This window comes from Lutra lutra, chromosome 8 (assembly GCF_902655055.1).
Source record: "Lutra lutra chromosome 8, mLutLut1.2, whole genome shotgun sequence".
Lineage (NCBI taxonomy): Eukaryota > Metazoa > Chordata > Mammalia > Carnivora > Mustelidae > Lutra > Lutra lutra.
The window spans coordinates 52523641-52546085 of record NC_062285.1 but is presented as its reverse complement, the minus strand read 5'-3'; the positions used below and the strand labels follow the sequence as shown (position 1 = coordinate 52546085).

The 22445-nt window shown below is 36.3% G+C and overlaps 1 pseudogene; it reads left to right on the top strand.

Annotated features, from left to right (window-relative positions):
• LOC125106091 (olfactory receptor 6C1-like) lies at positions 1-21321 on the top strand (annotated as a pseudogene).
• Positions 21322-22445: the final 1124 nt, after the last annotated feature.

The window sequence follows — 22445 nt, the reverse complement described above, 5'->3', positions numbered from 1 at the left end:
CAGAGTATACTCTGCCAAGTTAAATATGCCAGATAGAGAAAGACGAACACCATATACTTTCACTTAAATGTAGAATCCAAAAAGCAAAACGAACAACTAAACCAGAAAACAAAGCAGAAACAGACCCATCAATACAGAGAACAATACAGAGAACACATATGACGACAAAATCTCAAATGCCAGGTGAAAGATGTTGGAGCGATGGGCACAATGGGGGAAGAAGAGTGGGAGGTACAGGCTTCTAGTTATGGAATAAATAAGTCACAGGAATAAAATGTACAGTGGAGGGAATGTAGTCAATGCTATTGTAATCCTGTTGTATGGTTACAGGTGATAACTACTCTTATGGTGAGCATAGCAGAATGTATAGACTTGCTGAACTGCAATGTTGTACACCTGAAGCTAATGTAACATTGTGTGTCAGCAATACTCAATAAAAACAAACAAACAAATAAAGCATCATTGATGAATGAGTAGAAGTGAACTGAGGTGCCAAAGGGGAAACACCTTATGTGACTGTGAACATCCTAAAGGAGAAGTAAAAGTAAGATTATTAAAACAATAAGGAAAGAAAACCACAGGTATTCTGGAATGGAAAAGGTGAGGGTGGATGGGGTGAAGTGAAATTGCAGAAAAGAGTCAAATACTACTGTGCTTTGGCCTTGCTGAAATTAGACACTTATATTGAGGATACTAAGAAACCTTTCTTCTTTTCCTGAAAAATGAGAAGTATGAATTTCTCAGACCCATGTTCTCTGAGCTAGAAACATTATTTGCAGGGGATACCATGGCTTTGGTGCTTTAAGTGACTCACTGTCCAACCTCCCATGTTGTCCCTAGCCTAATGATATTAGAGAAGTTGACCATTTGTTTTAAAAAGCAAAAAAAAAAAAAAAAAACCAGATTCATATCTTACATATGAATAAATTCTGGATGAATTAGGAAGCAAATGGTAACAGCAGAACCATAGAAACAGTGAGCACATGAATGTGTGGAAAGGTGCTCTAAGAAGAATAGGTCACCAAGAATTCATGATACTTTTTTTTTTTTTGAGTAGAAGCAATTCATAAATAAGTTAAGGAGAGGTTCTGAAAACTTGATTCAACAAAAGAAATTCACCATGGGTTTATATCCAAGTACATAAATATCTCCTACTATTAAATAAGACATAATCCCCAAAAAGTGAACATGAGATAGGAATAGACAATTCATGAATGAGAAATAGTAAAGTATGTAAAAGTATGTAAAAAAAAAGTATGTAAAGTATGTATGTATGTATGTAAAGTATAGTAAAGTATGCGAACTGAAATAAGTGTGTCAGAGAAAGACAAATACCATATGATTTCAACTCCTAAGTGGAATTTAAGAAACAAAGCAAATGTGCAAAAGTAAACAAAATAGAGAGAGACAAACCAAGAAAGAGACTCTTAAACTTTAGAGAACAAACTGATTTTACTAAAGGAGAGGTGGGTAGGGGAATGGGTGAAATAGTTAATGCAGATTAAGGGGAACACTCCTTGGAATGAGCACCAGCTGTTGTAGGGAAGTTTTGAGTTACTATAGTGTACACCTGAAACTAAAACTGCACTGTATGTTAACTAACTGGAATTTAAATAAAAAGTTTTAAAAAATGTGATTATAAACTTAAGTATAGAAGCATATGGGGATTTTGCTGTGTTTTAGCCATCGAAACTCCACTGTTTATAATCTTTCTCTCAAGCAGCATCTTCTTTAATTATGCTATAAGTGTCTGTAAACTTAAGTGTAGACACATATGGGAATAGCCCTGTGCTTATTATACACCCTATACTCATTCTTTCAAGTAGCATGTCTTTCATTAAGATATAAATGTCTGTAAACTTAAGTGTGTAAGCATATGGAGATTGCCTCATGCTTAACTAATTGAAATGGCTCTATGTTTGATCAATTGTTCAAGTAAAATCTACTTTCATTATAATATATGTGTTTGTAAACATATCTGTAGGAACATGTGGATTACCCCTGTACTTAACTCACTAAAGCTACATTAGGTACAAAAAATGTTCAACCTTGGGTGAGCCTGGGTGGCTCAGTCAGTGTCTCAGTTTGGCTAAGTGTCTCAGTTTGGCTGAGATCATAATCTCAGGGTCCTGGAATAGATCCCCATCTAGGACTCCCTTTTCAGCAGAGTCTGTTTCTCTCTCAACTCCTTGCTGGTGCTCTCTCCTGCTATCTCCATCTCTTCCTTTTTTTTTTTTTTTCCTTAAGATTTTATTTTTATTTATTTATTTAATAGAGACACAAATAAGTCAAGCAGAGTAGAGACACAAATTGAAAGGGAACACAAGCAGGGGGAGTGGGAGAGGGAGAAGCAGGCTCCTTGCTCAGCAGGGAACCCTATGTGGGGCTCGATCCCAGGACCCTAGGTTCATGACCTGAGCCGAAGGCAGATGCTTAATGATTGAGCCACCCAGGTGCCCCTCTCTGTCTCTTTCTCTCAAATAAATAAATAATATCTTTTTAAAAGAATTTTCAACAGTAAACATTTTTCTGTTAAGAACTTCCTATGTCCTAACTAGTCTGTAAGCACTTTCATTCATTATTTCATTTAATCTTTAGGATATCCTAGGAGTTAAGACTATTAGTCTTCTCATTTTATGAGTAGAGTAATTAATGCTCAGAAAGGTTAATTAATTTTTCCAAGTTTACAAATATATTGTGTCTCTTTACCCTTAATATCTGGGCTCTGTGATCTGCTCTTTACATGACTGTCTTTAGTAGTAAGTGTATTGTGGCTTCATTTCATCTTTCCATTTGCAAAATATGTAAGTGATTTCTAATATCTGTGACGCTTGGCTTGCAATGGTGTTTATTCTTGTGTGTGGGAGGGAAATTTTGAAATATCTATCAGAATTTAGTACTCACATATATGTTCTAGCAGTACTTGTACATATGCAAGGAAATGCATGCAAATGGATTTAGCATTGCAGCTAATGATGTGATATTGGTAGCAACTGATTTCCTAAAACTTAACTAACAATGAAACTGCCAAGTTATATACAAGTCTCCTCTGGTATTCTCTGCAATTCACTCTTATAATTAAAAATGAAAAGTTAAAGTTTCAAATACTCTTCTGAGTTTTGAAGATTTTAAAATGCTTCTTTGATAGGAGAAGATGGTGTGGTGGGAAGACCCTGAACATGCCTCCTCCCCAACCACACCAAATTATGCCTATTAGTAGTACAATTCCTCCTGAACAACTAGGGCTGACTGAACAGTTTCTGAGCAACCAAGACAAAGACAAAGGCAAGATCACAAAATAAACAGGGAGACACAGTAACAAAGGGATCCCCCACCCCTTTACTGGTAACATAAGTGGGAGGGATAGTACTGAGGGACTGGGAATAGACTCCTCTGTCCTTGGGCAACAACAACAACAAAAAAAGATGTAATTTAAAAACACCAAAGAGCTGCAGTGTTGCTATCTCTCATCTACCTTAAAAGCCCAGACTGGACTAGGATCTGCATCCAGTGGCCTGAGACCTTAGTGAGCAATCCCTATCAAAATACCAATAGCATTTTTCACAAGAACAGATAATCATAAAATGTGTATGGAACCACAGAAGACCCCAATAGCCAAAGCAATCCTGAGAAAGAACAAAGCTGGAGGTATCCCAATCCCAGATTTCAAGATATATTAAAAAGGTATAGTAATAAAAACAGTATGGTACAAAAGTAGACACATAGATCATTAGATCAATACAACAGACTACAGATCCAAGAAATAAACCTGTGATCATAGGGTCAATTAATCTATGGAAAGGAGATAGGAAAATACAGTGGAGAATTTTCAATAAGCAGTGCTGGACAGTTACATGTAAATGAATGAAAACGGCCACTTTCCAATACCATGTACTCAAATTAAAAAAAAAATCTAAAAAAAATAAACTCAAAATGGATTAAAAACCTAAATGTGAGACCTGGAACCATAAGTAATCTTAGAAGAAATCACAGGCAGTAATTTATCTGGCATTGACTGTAACAACAATTTTCTAGATATATCCCCTAAGATAAAGGAAACAAAAACAAAAACAAACTATTGGGACTGCAGCAAAATAAAAAGTTGTTACACAAAAAATGAAACCATCAACAAAACAATAACTTTACCTACTGAATGACAGAAAATATTTGCAAACAATATATCTGATAAGGGTTTAATTCCAAAATACATTAAAGAACTTATGAACTCTACACCAAAAAAGCAAACAATCTGTTTAAAAAATGGGCAGAAGACCTGAACAGACATTTCCCCAAAGACATATAAGTAGCCAACAGACACATGAAAAGATGCTCAACATCATGAATCAATAGGGAAATACAAATCAAAACCACACTGAGATGTTACCTTATACCAGTTAGAATTGCTGAAGTCAAAATGACAAAAAATAACATGCTGATAAGATGCAGAGAAAAAGGACCCCACGTGCACTGTTGGTGAGCATGTAAATTGTTACACCTACTGTGGGAAACATGAAGTTTCCTCAAAAAATTAAGAATTTAAGGAATTTAGGTCAAAAGTACTTTTTGACCTAATGATTTTATTATTGGGTATTTACCAGCCCCCCAAAAACCCACTAATTTCAATAATATACTCACCTCTATGTTTATTGCAACATTATTTACAATAGCCAGGATATGAGACAACTTAAGTATCTGTCAATAGACACAATAGATGAATGGATAGGGAAGACATGATTTTATATATATATATATATATATATATATATATATATAAAAATTATATACATATAATTATATATATTATATATAATTATATACATATATATATACAATTGTGTGTATGTATATACATATATATAAAATAAGGTGATATACATATATTTTGTGTGTATATTCTGTATATATGTATATGTATACACACATATATAATGGAATAATACACAGCCATAAAAACGGTGGGATCCTGCATTTGAAATAACATGGATGGATGTAGAAGGTATTATCATAAGTGAAATAGCTCAGACTGAGAAAGACAAATACCATATGATTCTCCTCATAGTGACTACTTTTTTAAAAAAATGAATAAACAGGGCACCTGGATGGCTCAGTCGGTTAAGTGTCTGCCTTCAGCTCCGGTCATAATCTGAAGAACCTGGATGGAGGCCCACATGAGACTCCCTGCTCAGTGGGGAGTTTGTTTCTCCCTCTCCGCCTGCCTCTGCCCTGCTCATGCTTTCTCTCACGATCTCTCTCTCAAATAAATAATAAAATATTTTAAATAAATAAATAAAACAACAAAAAAAAGCAGAACCAAACATGTAAATATGGAGAACAAACTGATGGTTGTCAGAGGAGAGGTGGGTTGGCGGTTGGGTAAAATGGGGTGAAGGGGAGAGGGAGAATCAGGCTTTCGTTATGGAATAAGTAAGTCATGGTAGTAAAACACACAACATAAGGGATACAATCAATGATACTGTAATACCGTGTAAGGGGACACATGGTAGCTAGACTTGTGATGAACTAACGTAATGTATAAACTGTCAAAATCACTAAGTGTGTACCTGAAACTAACTTAACAGTGTAAGTCAACTATACTCATGTTTTAAAAAAAAATAATAATAACAAAAAAAGGAAAGAAGAGGTATGTTTGTTGAGCACAGATCAGACATTTCAAGGGAATAATGAGATTCCAGACTGGTCGCAGTGGATTTGTGAATATAGTAAGCAGTGTGGGGCTGAGAGTTGACAAGATAAAGGATTTCTAGAGAGGCTTTTAGATCTGGCAGAGGATTTAATCCTGAATAGTTTTTGAAAGAACGTGGGCAATAGCCTAACACTAAAGTCTGAAAATGTTTTTGGGGTTTGGTTTTTGTTTTGAGTTTTTGGGTTTTTTTACATGAATTTGGTAATTGGAGACATTTTCATTTCAAAGCCTTATTTCACTTTAAGTTAGTAACAAAAATACACAACCAAAATAATAAATAAAATAATTTACTTATTCATCTACTTTTTACAGGTGGAGGTATATCAATTAATAAAGTCTGGCTGCTACTTTTGGTGAAGGGTTCACTACTGTGTAGCTCAGCCCTATATTTAACCAGTCCCAAAGGAACTGAGAATAAACTATCTCCTGAATGTAGACTGAGCTCCATGGGCATATCAGGAAAATTAAGTACAAAGGGAAACTAGCCTGATTGTGCTGCTCGTAAGTACACTTTTGCTTTTATGTCACTATATTGCTAGCTTTCTAGGAAGATACATGTCATGCCATCACTTTACTTCTTGAGTTTATCTCTTTTTGAAACTTTTCCTTTCTTTACTCTGGTCTTTCAGGGGTTTATACAATGACCAGAGAAGGTAAGATTGTTTAGTATTTGGATAGTATTCAGTCAATCTTCATCTTATCCAGGGAGCTGTGAAATATCTTACCTTCCAGTCATAGGGTTTTGCCCCCTGGAAATCTCTTAAAGAACTCACAGGCTTACAATAGTACTTCTTGGAGTTCAGTTCAGAACAATGTTTATGGTAATATGGAAAGATAAAAATGATAAAAAGAAATTCCTTTGCTTAGAGCAGAGGTTATAGAAAGCTTGTGTGCAATCAAGTCTGCATTTTCTGTGTGAGAGGCTTTTACATGACAGAGGCAAGGGTAAACTCATGACAAAAACCTCCTGAAGTAGATTATGAGTGCACTGCCTCTCACATTTTAAGTAAATTAAGAAAATCTGGGGTTATATTTATGACTTGAATCATTAGACATAACAAAAATTAAGTATGTTCCATACTTGTCAGTGAATGTGCTTATCTCCCATTCCAGAGGTTATTTTGTTGAAATAAATTGCAGGGATCCCCAAGTTATCACATTAGTATATTTATAATTACGAATTTTATGATTTAATATTTGGTCATTTTTCAAACTATGGTAGCAGTCTCTGTCTTTTGATCTGACAGTTTTGCTGGTGTCTTATAACAAAAATGTGTTTATTCCTAAGAAAGAGAACATTGATTGTCAGGAAGTATTAAAAGAAAAAAAGAGAAACAATATAAGCTTGACACTTATCCCCTACAGAAAGAATATAATACAGCAAATATTATTGAGAACTTACAGCATAGATAAAATGCTGGTTTCTAAGAATAAAGGCAGAACATGATGGATGAAAGTCATATAAGATTACATTTTTTTAATCATAAAAAGACTTTACAGTTTTCTGCATTGAACATTTCTCCAAAGCCAAATTAATTGAATTTAGTAAAAAAGAAACTTATTTTGGTTAACTGGTTTTTTTTTTAATTGAAACAAAATGAGCTTTATTTTTTAATAATTTTTTTAAATTTTCTTACTATGTTCAGTTAGCCAACATATAGATTACATTTTTTTAAGGATTTTATTTATTTATTTGACAGGAGAGAGAGCACAGCAGGGGGAGCTGGAGGCAGAGGGAGGAGTAGGTTCCTCACTGAGCAGGGAGCCAGATGCCAGACTAGATCCTAGGACCCTGGGAGCATGGCCTGAGCCGCAGGCAGATGTATAACTAACTGAGCCACCCAGGTACCCCATATTGATTACATTTTAATAATTTATATTTTCTATAAAGTAAATTTTACAGAGAATTTTATTAATTCTACTTATTTGCTCTTCTGGAAAGAAGATAATGAGACATTTTGTGATCAAAAAATTCCCTTATGAACTCCTCTTGTCCTCAAATATGGAGAGTAACAAAACAAAGTGAACATAGTTTAAAACGAAAAAAAAAAGGAAGTCAATTATTAATTTATTTATTTTTTAATTTTTTTGGCTATTTTTTAATTTTTTTAATTTATTTTCAGCATAACAGTATTCATTGTTTTTGCACCACCCCAGTGCTCCATGCAATCTGTGCCCTCTCCAATACCGACCACCTGGTTCCCCCAACCTCCCACCCCCTGCCCTTTCAAGACCCTCAGATTGTTTTTCAGAGTCCATAGTCTCTCATGGTTCACCTCCCCTTCCAATTTCCCTCAACTCCCTTCTCCTCTCTAACTCTCCTTGTCCTCCATGCTATTTGTTAGGCTCCACAAATAAGTGAAACCATATGATAATTAACTCTCTCTGCTTGACTTATTTCGCTCAGCATAATCTCTTCCAGTCCCGTCCATGTTGCTACAAAAGTTGGGTATTCATCCTTTCTGATGGAGGCATAATATTCCATAGTGTATATGGACCATATCTTCCTTATCCATTCGTCCATTGAAGGGCATATTGGTTCTTTCCGTAGTTTGGTGACCATGGCCATTGCTGCTATAAACATTAAAGTACAGATGGCCCTTCTTTTCACTACATCTGTATCTTTGGGGTAAATCCCCAGTAGTGCAATTGCAGGGTCATAGGGAAGCTCTATTTTTAATTTCTTGAGGAATCTCGACACTGTTCTCCAAAGAGGCTGCACCAACTTTCATTCCCACCAACAGTGTAAGAGGGTTCCCCTTTCTCCGCATCCCCTCCAACACATGTTTCCTTTGCCTTTGGAGACATATCTTGAATGAAGTTGCTGTGGCTGATATCGAAGAGGTTACTGCCTATATTCTCTTCTAGGATTCTGATGGATTCCTGTCTCACGTTGAAGTCTTTTATCCATTTTCAGTTTATTTTTGTGTACAGTGTAAGAGAATGGTCAAGTTCGTTCTTCTACATATAGCTGTCCAGTTTTCCCAGCACCATTTATTGAAGAGACTGTCTTTTTTCCACTGTATATTTTTTCCTGTCTTGTCGAAGATTATTTGACCACAGAGTTGAGGGTCCATATCTGGGCTCTCTACTCTGTTCCACTGGTCCATGTGTCTGTTTTTATGCCAGTACCATGCTGTCTTGGTGATCACAGCTTTGTAGTAAAGCTTGAAATCAGGTAACGTGATGCCCCCAGTTTTATTTTTGTTTTTCAACATTTCCTTAGCGATTCTGATTCCATACAAATTTTTGGATTATTTGCTCCAGCTCTTTGAAGAATACCAGTGGAATTTGATCAGAAAGGCATTAAAAGTATAGATTGCTCTAGGCAGTATAGACATTTTAACAATGTTTATTCTTCCGATCCAAGAGCAAGGAATGGTCTTCCATCTTTTTGTATCTTCTTCAATTTCTTTCATGAGTGTTCTGTAGTTCCTCGAGTACAGACCCTTTACCTCTTTGGTTAGGTTTATTCCCAGGTACTTTATGGTTCTTGGTGCTATAGTAAATGGAATCGATTCTCTAATTCCCTTTCTGTATTTTCATTGTTAGTGTATAAGAAAGCCACTGATTTCTATACATTGACTTTGTATCCTGCCATGTTGCTGAATTGTTGTATGAGTTCTAGTAGTTTGGGGGTGGAGTCTTTTTGGTTTTCGATATAAGAATCATGTCATCTGCGAAGAGAGAGAGTTTGACTTCTTCATTGCCAATTTGGATACCTTTTATTTCTCTTTGTTGTCTGATTGCTGTTGCTTGGACTTCTAATACTATGTTGAACAAGAGTGGTGAGAGTGGGCATCCTTGTTGTGTTCCTGATCTCAACAGGAAGGCTGCAAGCTTTTTCCCATTGAGGATGATATTGCTCTGGGTCTATCACAGATAGATTTTATGAAGTTCAGGAATGTTCCCTCTATCCCTACTTTGAAGCATTTTCATCAGGAACAGATGCTGGATTTTGCCAAATGCTTTTTCTGCATCAATTGAGAGGAACATGTGGTTCTTCTCTCTTCTCTTATTAATTTGTTCTATCACATTGATTGATTTGCAAATGATGAACCATCCTTGTAGCCCGGAATGAATCCCACCTGGTCATGGTGGGTAATCTTTTTAATGTGCTGTTGGATCCTGTTTCCTAGGATCTTGTTGAGAATCTTAGCATCCATATTCATCAGTGATATTGGTCTGAAATTCTCCTTTTTGGTAGGGTCTTTGCCTGCTTTGGGGATCAGGGTAATGCTGGCTTCATAGAAAGAGTCTGGAAATTTTCCTTCTGCTTCAATTTTTTGAAACAGCTTCAGGAGAATAGTGTTATTTCTTCTTTGAAAGTTTGGTAGAATTCCCCAGGGAATCCATCAGGCCCTGGGCTCTTGTTTTTTGGGAGGTTTTTGATCACTGCTTCAATCTCATTACTAGATATCAGTCTATTCAGGTTGTCAATTTCTTCCTGGTTCAATTTTGGGAGTTTATAGTTTTCCAAGAATGCATCCATTTCATCTAGGTTGCTTAGCTTATTGGCATATAACTGTTGATAATAACTTTTGATGATTGTTTACACTTCCTTGGTGTTAGTTGTGATCTCTCCCTTTTCATTCATAATTTTATGAATTTGGGCTTTCTCTCTTTTCTTTTGGATTAATGTGACCAATGGTTTATCGATCTTATTGATTCTTTCAAAAAACCAGCTTCTAGTTTCATTGATACATTTTACTGTATCTCTGGTTTCTACCTCATTGATCTCAGTTCTAATCTTGATTATTTCCCTTCTTATGTGTGGAGTTGGTTTGATTTGTTGTTGATTCTCCAGTTCTTTAAGGTGTAGAGACAGCTGGTGTGCTCTGGATTTTCAATTTTTTTGAGGGAGGCTTGGATGGCTATGTATTTCCCCCTTAGGACCGCCTTTGCTGTATCCCATGGGTTTGGACCAAAGTGTCTTCATTCTCATTGGTTTCCATGAATTGTTTCAGTTCTTCTTTGATCTCCTGGTTGATCCAAGCATTCTTAAGCAAGGTGGCCTTTAGCTTCCAGGTGTTTGATTTCCTTCCTACATTTTCCTTGTGATTGAGCTCCACTTTCAAAGCATTGTGATCTGAGAATATACAGGGAATAATCTCAGTCTTTTGGTATCGGTTGAGTCCTGATTTGTGACCCAGTATGTGGTCTATTCTTGAGAAGGTTCCATGTGCACTTGAGAAGAATGAGTATTCTGTTGTTTTAGGGTGGAATGTTCTGTATATATCTATGAGGTCCATCTGGTCCAATGTGTCATTCATGCTCTTGTTTCTTTATTGATTTTCTGCTTCAATGATCTGTCTATTTCTGAGAGAGGCGTGTTAAGATCTCCTACTATTAAAGTATTCATATCAATATGACTCTTAATCTTGATTAACAGTATTCTTATGTAATTGTGATTTAGATTAGATTGGAACTCATTGAGAGCATTGTGAACCTCATCCCTGGTAGCTTTCAGCTCTGCCCTAACATTGTGAACATCAACTCTGGTCGCTTTCAGTTCGGCCCTAATCAATTCCATTTGGTCATCCATGCTTTCTCCAACCTAGCTATTGCCTGGATAATTGTTAGCCTGAATTCTCTTTCTGACATATTGTCTATGTGGATAGCCATTAGCTCTGTTGCAGAAGGCCCATCCTCTGTGTTTTTCTTCTGTTGGGCATTCCTCCTCCTAGTCATTTTGGTGAGAGATGGCTCTAAACGGATGTAGCTGGATGTATCGACCGTGGTGCCCTCAAGGTGCACCCTGGAACGCTTCTGGGCAATCAGGATTCCCCACCCAAATGAGAGAAAAAAGAAAAGAAAAAGAAAAATGAGAGAGAAAGAGACAGGAAAGAAAGGGAAGATAAAAGAGAAGGTTCAGCCCAAATGGGCCCCAAGGTGAGATTTTTAAAGTATACAAACAAAAACAGACAAACAAAAAGACTGATAAAGTATATGACAAGAGAAAAAAAATTATATATATATATATATATATATATATATATATATATATATGCAAATAAGGAAGAACCTCGTCAAAAAGAACCCCAAGTGTAAAATTATATACTATCAGGACAAACACAAAACACAGAAACACTGGTGGAAGAAAAAGATGTGAGAGTGGTTATAAATTCTCAGTGTGGGCGAGGAAGTTTGTTTTGATTCTTCCTGGATGTATCTTGATATCTTTGTTAAAGGACTCAACTTTCCTAAAATAAAGGGGGATTAAAATTGGTTTACCTATAGGGGTAGCATTGATTGGGGAAAGGGGATTACCTTGAAGTTTAACTCTATATGAATATTAGAAAATGAAAGTAAAAAAGGAATAAACTAGACTAAACTAAAATTTAAAAAAAAATTTTAAAAATAGAAATGCAAAAGAAAAACACAGGTGTATGTATCAAAAAGTTCAGGTTAGAATGTTATTATGGAATTTGATGTACTGGACATCTCATTGTGATGGTAAATAGGTTAAAAAATTATCTATATAAAAAAGATGACCCAGAATAGTGGGAACGAATTAAAAATAAAAGTCCTATGAGTAGTGGTGGTGGTTCTCTCTTTTTTTTTTTTTTTTTTCTTTTCTGGTTGGTTTTCTGGGGGAGGGGCCTGCCACGTGGGTTTTCATTCAATGATGTTCTCTGAGTTAAGTCCTCCCGCCCCCCTCAGGGGTGGGCTCTGAGGAAACTGGTTTTTTCAGGCTTTTGTTCTCTGGAGGTTTTTATGTTTGTTCACTTTTTTTTTTTTTCTCTCGCCTTGACGGCTTTTGATGGTTTTTGTATGTTGCAGGATTTTTTGCTTGTACCCAAAACCACAGTAGCGGCAGCTGTCTGGGCAGCTCCAGACTGCCAGAGAGGTTCCAAGCAGCGATCGCACACTGAGATTTTCAGGCTGGCCTGGGCTGGGAGTGCCTGGTCTTTCTGGGCCTGAGAGTGCAGGGCTGGAGCCTGTGTGCACCTCTCTCAGGGGAGGGTGTGGGGCACGATTCAGGCTCGGATAGCATGGCATGGCACTCACGTTGGGACTACAAAAAGGCTGTGCTTCTTCATGCTGGCAAGGGTCCCAGCCCTTCATGGGAGCCAGACCCCACTCGCTTTCAGGCACACTGGTAGCTCAGGGACCAAGACGGGGTTTCTCCGCTGCACTCTTTCTGGCTCTGTGCCAGGGGTGACTGTCCTGGGTCTGGGGACTTAAGCCCCTGTCCCTAGCTTCCCTGATTCCCACAATTTACCCCCCTCACGATCCTTTGCTCTTTTTGAGTGCTTTCTACCAGACTCCAAGTTAATGCTGGTCCCCAGATGCAGGGCACTCTCTTATTGGGATACGACTTTCCAGTGGGTCGCCTCTGGTGGCTCCCTCCCCCTTTTGTTTATCTTCTATTATCAGTCTGACATTCCCACTCCACTTTACCTGCCCACTGGCATCTTCTGCTCCTGTAGAGATCCAGACATGTATAATTCTGATCTTAGGCTGATTTCATGGGTGATCAGAGTTCTTTGGAAGGTATCAGCCCACTTTAGGGTACAGGTGAAAGGGCGCCTCCTCCTACTTCCCCGCCATCTTGTCTCCCCCTCCTCAATTGTTAATTTAAATAAAGAACATTGAGATGATATGAATGGATCACTATGTTGTGAAAACTATGTTATTTATATGACTTCTTTTATGTATTAAATGATATTTCTGGCTTCTGTTCTTTCACACAAATAAAGAATTTTACTCTCATTTACAGCCAAGGCAATTCTAGTCTCATATTACTAAGACAGGAAATACATTTATTTCTTCTGGTCACATTTAAAAAGTATATATGTTAAGAATAACAATAATTGTGTTCTTATTAAGCTCAGGAATTATAACAAAGACATCAGCTTCCACCAAAATCAGAAGATGAAGTTTCTAAGTGGCATCAAAGTTAAAACTCAGAATTAGGTATTTCAGTCCTAAGAACACACAATCTTGGAAACTGGAAAACAATGCTTCAATAGCTAAATTACAGATGTGATACCTAGTATTGCAGGAACGAATTTCCTTTGCCTCTGGAGACATATCTAGAAAAATGTTACTGTGGCCAATTTCAGAGAGATTACTGCCTGTGCCCTCTGCTAGGATTTTTATGCTTTCAGGTCTCACATTTAGATCTTTAATCTATTTTGAGTTTAGTATTGTGGATGGTGTAAGAGAGTGGTATATTTTCATTCTTCTGCATGTAGCTGGCCAGTTTACACCACAATTTGTTGGAGAGACTCTCTTTCTTCCCAACTGGATGTTCTTCCTCTTTATGGAATGACGACACTCTTAACTGTAGAGAACAAACTGATGATTACCAGAGGGGAGATGGGTGGGGGAACATGAGAAATAGGGGATGGGGATTAAGGAAGGAGTACAAGGGTCCTGATGAGCACTGGGTGATGTATGCAATTGTTGAATCACTATATTGTACAAGTGAATTGAATATAACAGTGTGTGTTACCAACACTGGAATAAAATAAAATAAGAATTAAGAAATAAAAATTAAGAAATATGTTGCATTGGGGCACCTGAGTGGCTCAGTGGGTTAAAGCCTCGGCCTTCAGCTAGGTCATGATCCAGAGTCCTGAGATGGAGCCCCACATAGGGCTCTCTGCTCAGCAGAGAACCTGCTTCCTCCTATCTCTCTCTCTGCCTACTTGAGATCTCTGTCTGTCAAATAAACAAATAAAATCTTAAAAAAAAAGAAATATGTTGCATATATAGACAGTTTGCTTACAGGTACAGGTGTTATGTAAAGTCACTCATGAGGGGACTTTTAACATAGACCTATGAATATGTTTTCCTTTTCAAGAGAGGATGTGTAAAATACATGTACTTTAACAGACTGAGTGGATATTGCAAAACTGCAGCCAGGAAAAAAGTTCCATTGCTTCATTTCATTGCAGCTAATAATATGAACATTAAAATTTTTAAATCCTCAATTCCCTTTACTATTCACATACTCTTTCTTTTTGTCTTGTTTTCCAACAGTAGATTTTGCTTAAAGAAAATAAAAAGCAGCACGAGAAACCCTACAGTGATTACAGAGTTTATACTCTTGGGCATCTCACATGACCCACAGCTTCAGGTTGTAATCTTTATCTTTTTATTTATGGCTTATGCATTAAGAGTCACTGGAAACCTAACCATCATCATCCTCACCTTGATAGACTGTCATCTCAAAACTCCTATGTATTACGTCCTGCAGAATTTCTACTTCTTAGAAATTACACTCACCAGTGTCTCTCTCCCCAGATTTTTGGGGGCAATCATGACTGAATATCAAGACCATTTCCTATAAGAATTGTTTAGCTCAACTATTTTTCTTCATCTTCATGGGTGTTTCTGAACTTTTTTCTTCTCACTGCCATGTCTTTTGATCATTATATTGCCATCTGCAAGGCCTCTTCATTACACCACCATCATGAGCAAAAAAGTCTGTACCCTGCTTGTCTTTGGGTCCTGGCTAGGAGGATTTCTTACCATTTTCCCACCACTCATGCTCATCCTCCAGCTAGATTTCTGTGCTTCCAATGTAATTGATCATTTCTCTTGTGACTATTTCCCCATCTTACAACTCTCGTGCTCAGATACATGGCTTTTGGAGATGATTGGTTTTACTCTGCTTTTGTCACTCTGCTGTTCACTTTGGCATTAGTGATTGTCTCCTACCTGTGCATCCTTAGCACCATCCTGAGAATCCCATCTTCTAGTCAGAGGAAAAAGGCTTTCTCCACGTGCTCCTCTCAATTGATTGTCATTTCCATCTCTTATGGGAGCTATATATTCATGTATGTCAAGCCTTCAGCAAGAGAAAGAGCATCACTGACCAAAGGAGTAGCTATTCTCAACTCCTCAATTGCTCCCATGTTGAACCCTTCTATTTATACCCTGAGGAATCAGCAAGTAAAACAAGCTTTCAGAAACTTGCTTCATAAAGTACTGCTTTCTAGAAAAAAATGAAAAGATGTATTAACATGAATAGATGTCATTGTAAAGATCCAATAATGGACAAATAAAATTTCAACTTCTATAGTATCCTCCAATATCCATCTCCAAGATACTTGCAAGGCAAAGCACTTTAATTTTTCTTTTAAACCAAAAGTAGCTATGTTATGTCTTTCTTTCAAACCGTCTGTAGGTTCCATTTCCTTATTTAGTTACAATTCTATACAAAAAGGCAGTGGCTAATAACACACCTAATTTTGCTGATTGCTATGAATAATACAAATATTGTATATGGTAATAGCTAAAGGAATAAACAGTTTAATCAATTTACTCTTACATGTTATTTTGTTACTGATATTGCAATTTCTCTCTTAAAGTTATAAAAAATGAAATATATTATCTGCAACAACTATATTTTTTTACATAATATCTGCAGTGTTTGTCCAATTCCTCCCTTCAGGTATAGGCTTGAATGTTTACTTTACTGCTTATAAATTATTTGAAGGTCATATTCTTCTATTTTGTAGTTATGCTTAAGGTATATGTTATGTCTTACTTTATATATTCTCCTTGTTTATCTGTATTATATTTAAAAATATGAGATAAATGAGTATTTAGGCAGTCACCATTACACTCATGCCACCTGGAAGACTAATAGGAATTTCACAAATAATAATATCTCTTTTGTAGAGAGCATTTATTCTATGCCATATACTCAACCAGATATGTCCTCAATCATACCGTATTTAGTTTTCAAATCTATATGGCAAATTAGAGTGATTATCTCTTTTTCACAAATGTGTAAATTGAGAGGTTGTTTTTTGCCTGAGGTCTTGGGCTATAACAGCCAATATAATAACCTGATTTGAAAATGAAACAAAATAAAATGACTAAAAACTTATACTTGTTCTATTTTACATTTTCTAAACTCTTATGGACCTGCATATATTGCTTAGCTTTTACTAAAGACAGGCACAACTTTTATTGGTGTTTTACACTCACATCATAACATTTGGGGATGATTATATTATCATGGTCCCGTCAAGGAAGGTGCCAATATACACTGGAACATTAACCAATCAAAACAAGAACCTCCTCAACTGACATTGCTGGTGAACAACAGAGTGAGAAGGAAAAAAGTATAAAGCACTAGCAGTATTAGAGTAGCAAAAATTCTTCTTGGAAGGCAGATTAAAGTTAATAGACGTGGGGTGCCTGGGTGGCTCAGTGGGTTAAGGCTCTGCCTTTGGCTCAGGTCATGATCCAAGGGTCCTGGGATCGAGCCCCACATCGGGCTCTCTGTTCGGCAGGGAGCCTGCTTCCTCCTCTCTCTCTCTCTCTCTCTCTTGCCTGCTTCTCTGCCTACTTGTGATCTCTGTCTGTCAAATAAATAAAATATTTTAAAAAATAAGTTAATAGAGGCAATGAAAGACTTAGTACAATGTGGTAGATTACCAGTTTTAAAAATGTCATGCTGTAAAGGCACTTTTGGTAGAGTTCTGAAGTATGAATTGAGATACATTTTTGGTAATCTCTGTGTGAAAAATAATTTCTGTCAGTATGTTTGTTTCTCAAGAGAAAAAGATCACATTTAAAATGGTTGTTTGTTCATTGTCATTTTTTCTGTCTCATTGGACACTCTCCCCCAAGCTTCTTTGTCAAATCTCAATTCTAATGTGTATTATGTTTTATATTTCTTAGTATTTTGTGTGAAGTCCTGTTCTGGCAATTTTGATTCACTGAATTATTCCCTGTGAGCATCCGCAGAGAGAACAGATAAAACATTACATAACTCATGATACATAAGATCTGTGTAGAAACCACATCAGTTTTAAAATACTTTCTGATGTTTTTTTCTCTTTCATACAGCTGCTCCTCTCTCACTCTCTATACTCAAGAAATAAGAGGAAACTTAGGACAAAAACATTAACAATAGAAAGCAAAGAGTACACTAACAGGAAATGTGGTCAGGAATGCTGGTTCCCTGGATTGCAACAATGGCAACTGTTAGTATTTTTTATGTTCTGGCCATTCTGCATATTAGTGAGCCTGTATGAAATCAGAGGTAAGTCAGACATATAGAAGGCAATGGAGTCCTCCCAAACTGTGTCATTGCTTCATTACTTATCAGCTCAACTTTAAATCAAATTAAATAGGATATATTGTAATTTCATTTTCAACTGGATTTATTTTTTAAAATGTAAAAGGGTGTTAGTATATTTGTCTTATTATATAATTTATTCATTCTCAAATAAAGGAAGAAATTATCATCTCTGTGGCTGTGTTTCTAATGGAATATAGGTTATGTAATACTTTCTTTAAGAGAACAGACTTTAGGGGCGCCTGGGTGGCTCAGTGGGTTAAGCCGCTGCCTTCGGCTCAGGTCATGATCTCAGAGTCTGGGATCGAGCCCCGCATCGGGCTCTCTGCTCAGCGGGAGCTTGCTTCCCTCCTCTCTCTGCCTGCCTCTCTGCCTGACTTGTGATCTCTCTGTCAAATAAATAAAATAAAATCTTTAAAAAAAAAAAGAGAGAACAGACTTTAATTTTAGGTAGTCTCTGATATAATTGAACACTTGTTAGCTACACAATATATCTAAGTTACAAAACCACAGTAACCTAGTGCTTCATTGGGAACAAGATAAGTTCTATCAGGGTGTCATAAAAGTTAGTGAGACAGAATATAAAAGTCCTTAATATTTCATTTGAATAAATAATGCCTTTGTACAATCACAGTTACTATGAATATTCTGTCCAAGTTGGAAAACAATTCCGACTAAAAGAAGATAAATAAACCAGACTCTTCTTAAAGCATATTTAGTGCCACATGGTTTATACAGCACTTTCATTTATATTATTTCAATTAATTCCCAAATGCCTTGAAATTTTACATACATGGTAAACCGAGAAAACAGATGCTTAGAGAAATTAAGTACCATCTAAGTCATAAATCCATTAAACAGCCCCATTGAATTTTTAGCCCATGTTTCTCTAACTGCAGAGCCCATAAATTTTCTGTAATAACAATTTACCTTAGAGTATCCCAAGTAAGAAATTAATAGGATTTTTATACCATGATCTTGTTATGAGTTTATGCATTTTTCCTTTTTTATTTGATTATTTGATGACTAAATATAGAGTGGAACAGTGATATTTTCAGAATGAAACTTGAAGGTACTTTGTGGCCTCTTACTTAACAAATATGAAGTATTATTGCTAACTTTCATATTGAATAGCTCAAAGAGTATGCCAAAAGGGGTTCTTGATTTTAACCAAATCAGGGGAAAATAATTTGTTGAACCTAACCCATGTTCTTCCAGGGGAAATACGGATGTGTGTTCAGAAATAAAAAGATGGGCTAAATTCTTAGAGATATCCTTCATACTCTGCATGAGTACATCCTTGGTGTGGCTTCAGGCTTGAGGAATCATATGCACCTTGTTAACATTGAGGTTTTTTTCTCCCCACAGCCTGACTGAATTAATGAACAAATAAATGAATGAATGAATGAATGAATGAATAACATCTGTGTTGGTAATGTTGGTAAACATTAGGTGATGTTGGTAATGAATATAGTCCATTGATTTCATTAATATTTTTACATAATAGTATAGTATGCTTCCCCCAGGTCTGTGATATTAGATCATCTCTTGGTAGAGTTGTTTTAAGCCTATATTCCTGGATGCTAGAAAATTGGCCTTTAAGTACTCCTTTTCAGTAATGGTCACATAAACGTTTCTATATATATTAATACCTTCTTTCACAGCTCTTCATACATTCCCTCGTATGTTTCATCAGTAGCCAAAATGTGTAATTCAGTCAAGTTATTCTTTTCAGAAAGTGTTAAAATTGGTAGGAAAGTGAAGAAAATAAAGAATATGCAAAAAAACTTGAAATAAGGTTAAAAATGCAGTGCATTGACACATTATTACCTATGGAAGAGTAATAATATGCCTTTTTAAAACGTATCTCCATAAGCCAGTAAATTTAGTGCAGAAATTTCAATTTGGGGATTGAATTGAAATTCAATTCTAATGAAACCAAATATTGCCTATTTGATGAGAATGCATATGGAGGCTCCCAGGTGTTATGAGAAACTAGTGCTTCCTAGGAAAAGCTAACCCTGATGAAGGAAGAGTATTGTTACTGAACAGGAGTAAAGTTAACTAAAGAACGCATTCTAAAAAAATTAATGAAACCTATTTTGAAATAATGTTTAATGAGTTTTTTTAATTATATATCAAAAAGTTGGGGCTGCTTCTACATGTCCGTTCTTATAAAAGAAAGGGGAAAACATCTTGTAAAACAAGACACACCTATGTAATATGCAGCCAGGAATTGGGCATACATTAGAGAACTTCACCTGATGGGTGTTTGTGATGCAAGAACAAACTCAGAATGAATGAGTGAATTAAGTAGACAAGTGTTTATTTAGCTCCCTGTGACTTCCAGGCACTGGACTGTGTTGGAAGGCTTTGAAGGTCAGACTCTTCCTAACTTTCAGACATGCACAGCATAGTAGGGGGAGTTCACAGATTTCAGCACAGATGTTTGTGGTTTGGGAAGAATCAGTCAAAGATTCATAAATCTCCCCTGTAGATGAAAGCATATAGGTTTTTTGCCAAATTCTGTCTCCAAACTTGGTACCTCTGCTAATCCTCTCTTGAGGATTTCTTCCTTGTGTTTTCTCGTAGAAGTCTGGCAGGAGAACAACAAATAAGCAACTGGAGAATGAGAAACCACACAGAACTAACAGAGTTCATCCTCCTGGGATTGTCAGATGACCCGCAGCTTCAGGGAGTGATCTTCCTCTTTCTGTTCATCACCTACATGCTCAGCATCACTGGGAACCTGACCATTATCACTCTTACCCTGCTGGATGCTCACCTCCAGACACCCATGTATTTCTTCCTCAGAAACTTCTCCTTATTAGAGGTTTCATCACCACTGTTAGCATACCCAGTTCCTAGGGCACCCTGATTACAGGAGATAAAACCATTTCCATTAATTGATTGCATTGCTCAGTTATTTTTTTTCATTCTGTTGGGAGTCACTGAATTTTACCTCCTGGCTGCCATGTCCTATGACCGTTATATTGCCATCTGCAAACCTCTGCATTACATGACCATCATGAATCCCAGAGTCTGCATACTTCTTGCCTTCTCCTCATGGCTGATTTCATTCTTAATTGTATTCCCTGCACTCATGTTGCTCTTAACCTTAATTACTGTAGGTCTATATTATTGACCATTTTACCTGTGATTTTTACCCCCTGCTGCAACTTTCTTGTTCAGACACAAAATTCCTAGAGATAATGGGGTTTTCCTGGTCTCTGTTACTTTAATGTTCACCTTGGTAATAATAATTTCTGTCCTACATATATATCATCAGAACAATTTTGAGGCTTCCTTCTGCTAGTCAGAGGACAAAGGCCTTTTCCAACTGTTCATCCCACATGATTGTCATCTCCATCTCCTATGGAAGCTGCAGTTTCCATGTATATTAAACCCTCAGCAAAAGACAGAGAGTCTCTTAGCAAGGGTGTTGCTGTGCTAAACACCTCAGTAGCCCCCATGCTGAACCCCTTTATTTACAGCCTAAGGAATCGAGCAAGTCAAGCGAGCCTTCATGGACAGGGCAAGGAAGATTGTATTTTTCTCAAGCAAATGAAATGTTATGGTTTTACAAATTAGACACATTACAGGGCAATTTAAAATATACAAACACGAAATTTGAGCTACCTTTAAATCACAGTGGTCTTCCTGCTATCTTATTCATTCTTTCTTTCTAAGAGTTTATAAGCACATTTAATATATTTCCCATTCAGATGAAATAACTTTGCAATTTTTTCTGGTTCCCATTCTTCTGAAACTTTGATTAGTTGCAACATCTTGATTATTAATTGTTTTAATTTGTAAAGTTCTACTTTGCATTTTGTTTAGGAAAATGATTATCACAGAATGGAGGAGGCACTGTAATTATTGATGTGATATTTTCCTTACTCTATACAGAAAATATAATTTGTGATTTTCAGTGATCTTTGTCAGAAATCCTTTCACCATCTTGCAGTTTCTCTAGGAAAAAAATTCTTGAAATGCCATGATTTTTTGAAAAATGTGAAAGCTTTCATTTAAAAACCATGAAACATTGCTCACTACATAGGGTGTGTTCATTAGAATAGATATTTAACATATATACTTTGTAGCTATGCTGCTAAATACATCTCCATATTTCCAAAATCCATTATGACTCACCAGATATAGGTAGATATACAAGTAGATGCAGACATACATACATACATACCATCATACATACATACACACACATACACCTACTGTAGAAAATAGTGAAGAAATACTGTCTTAGATATGTAGAATAAGTTCAATTTCTCTAATTCCATGGTGTAAGCTTTGCTTTCTGATGATGCTGAAATCATATGTATAGCTCCTTTCTAGTTTTGGACTAGGTTGAAACTGGGCATGTGTCTAAATTATTTGATGCCTAAAAGCAAAATCATTTAAGTTTTATATAAAATAAAATCTTCATAACAGAGCAAATTTTCCATTTCATATAAAGTTAGAATTTCACCTGTTAAAATACTCCTCCACTCACTCTACTTAAGGTGTTAAGTGCCTAAAGTATTTTGGAAAGATGTAAGTGTGTTCTGTATGTGTGGTGAGAGAGAAAATGAAAGAAAATTATGGATACAATAAAGTATTCTAAATAATATAAACCACTATTTAGTAATAGAAAAATAACTATAATCCTAATTCATGCTGTACCATTCCTAATGA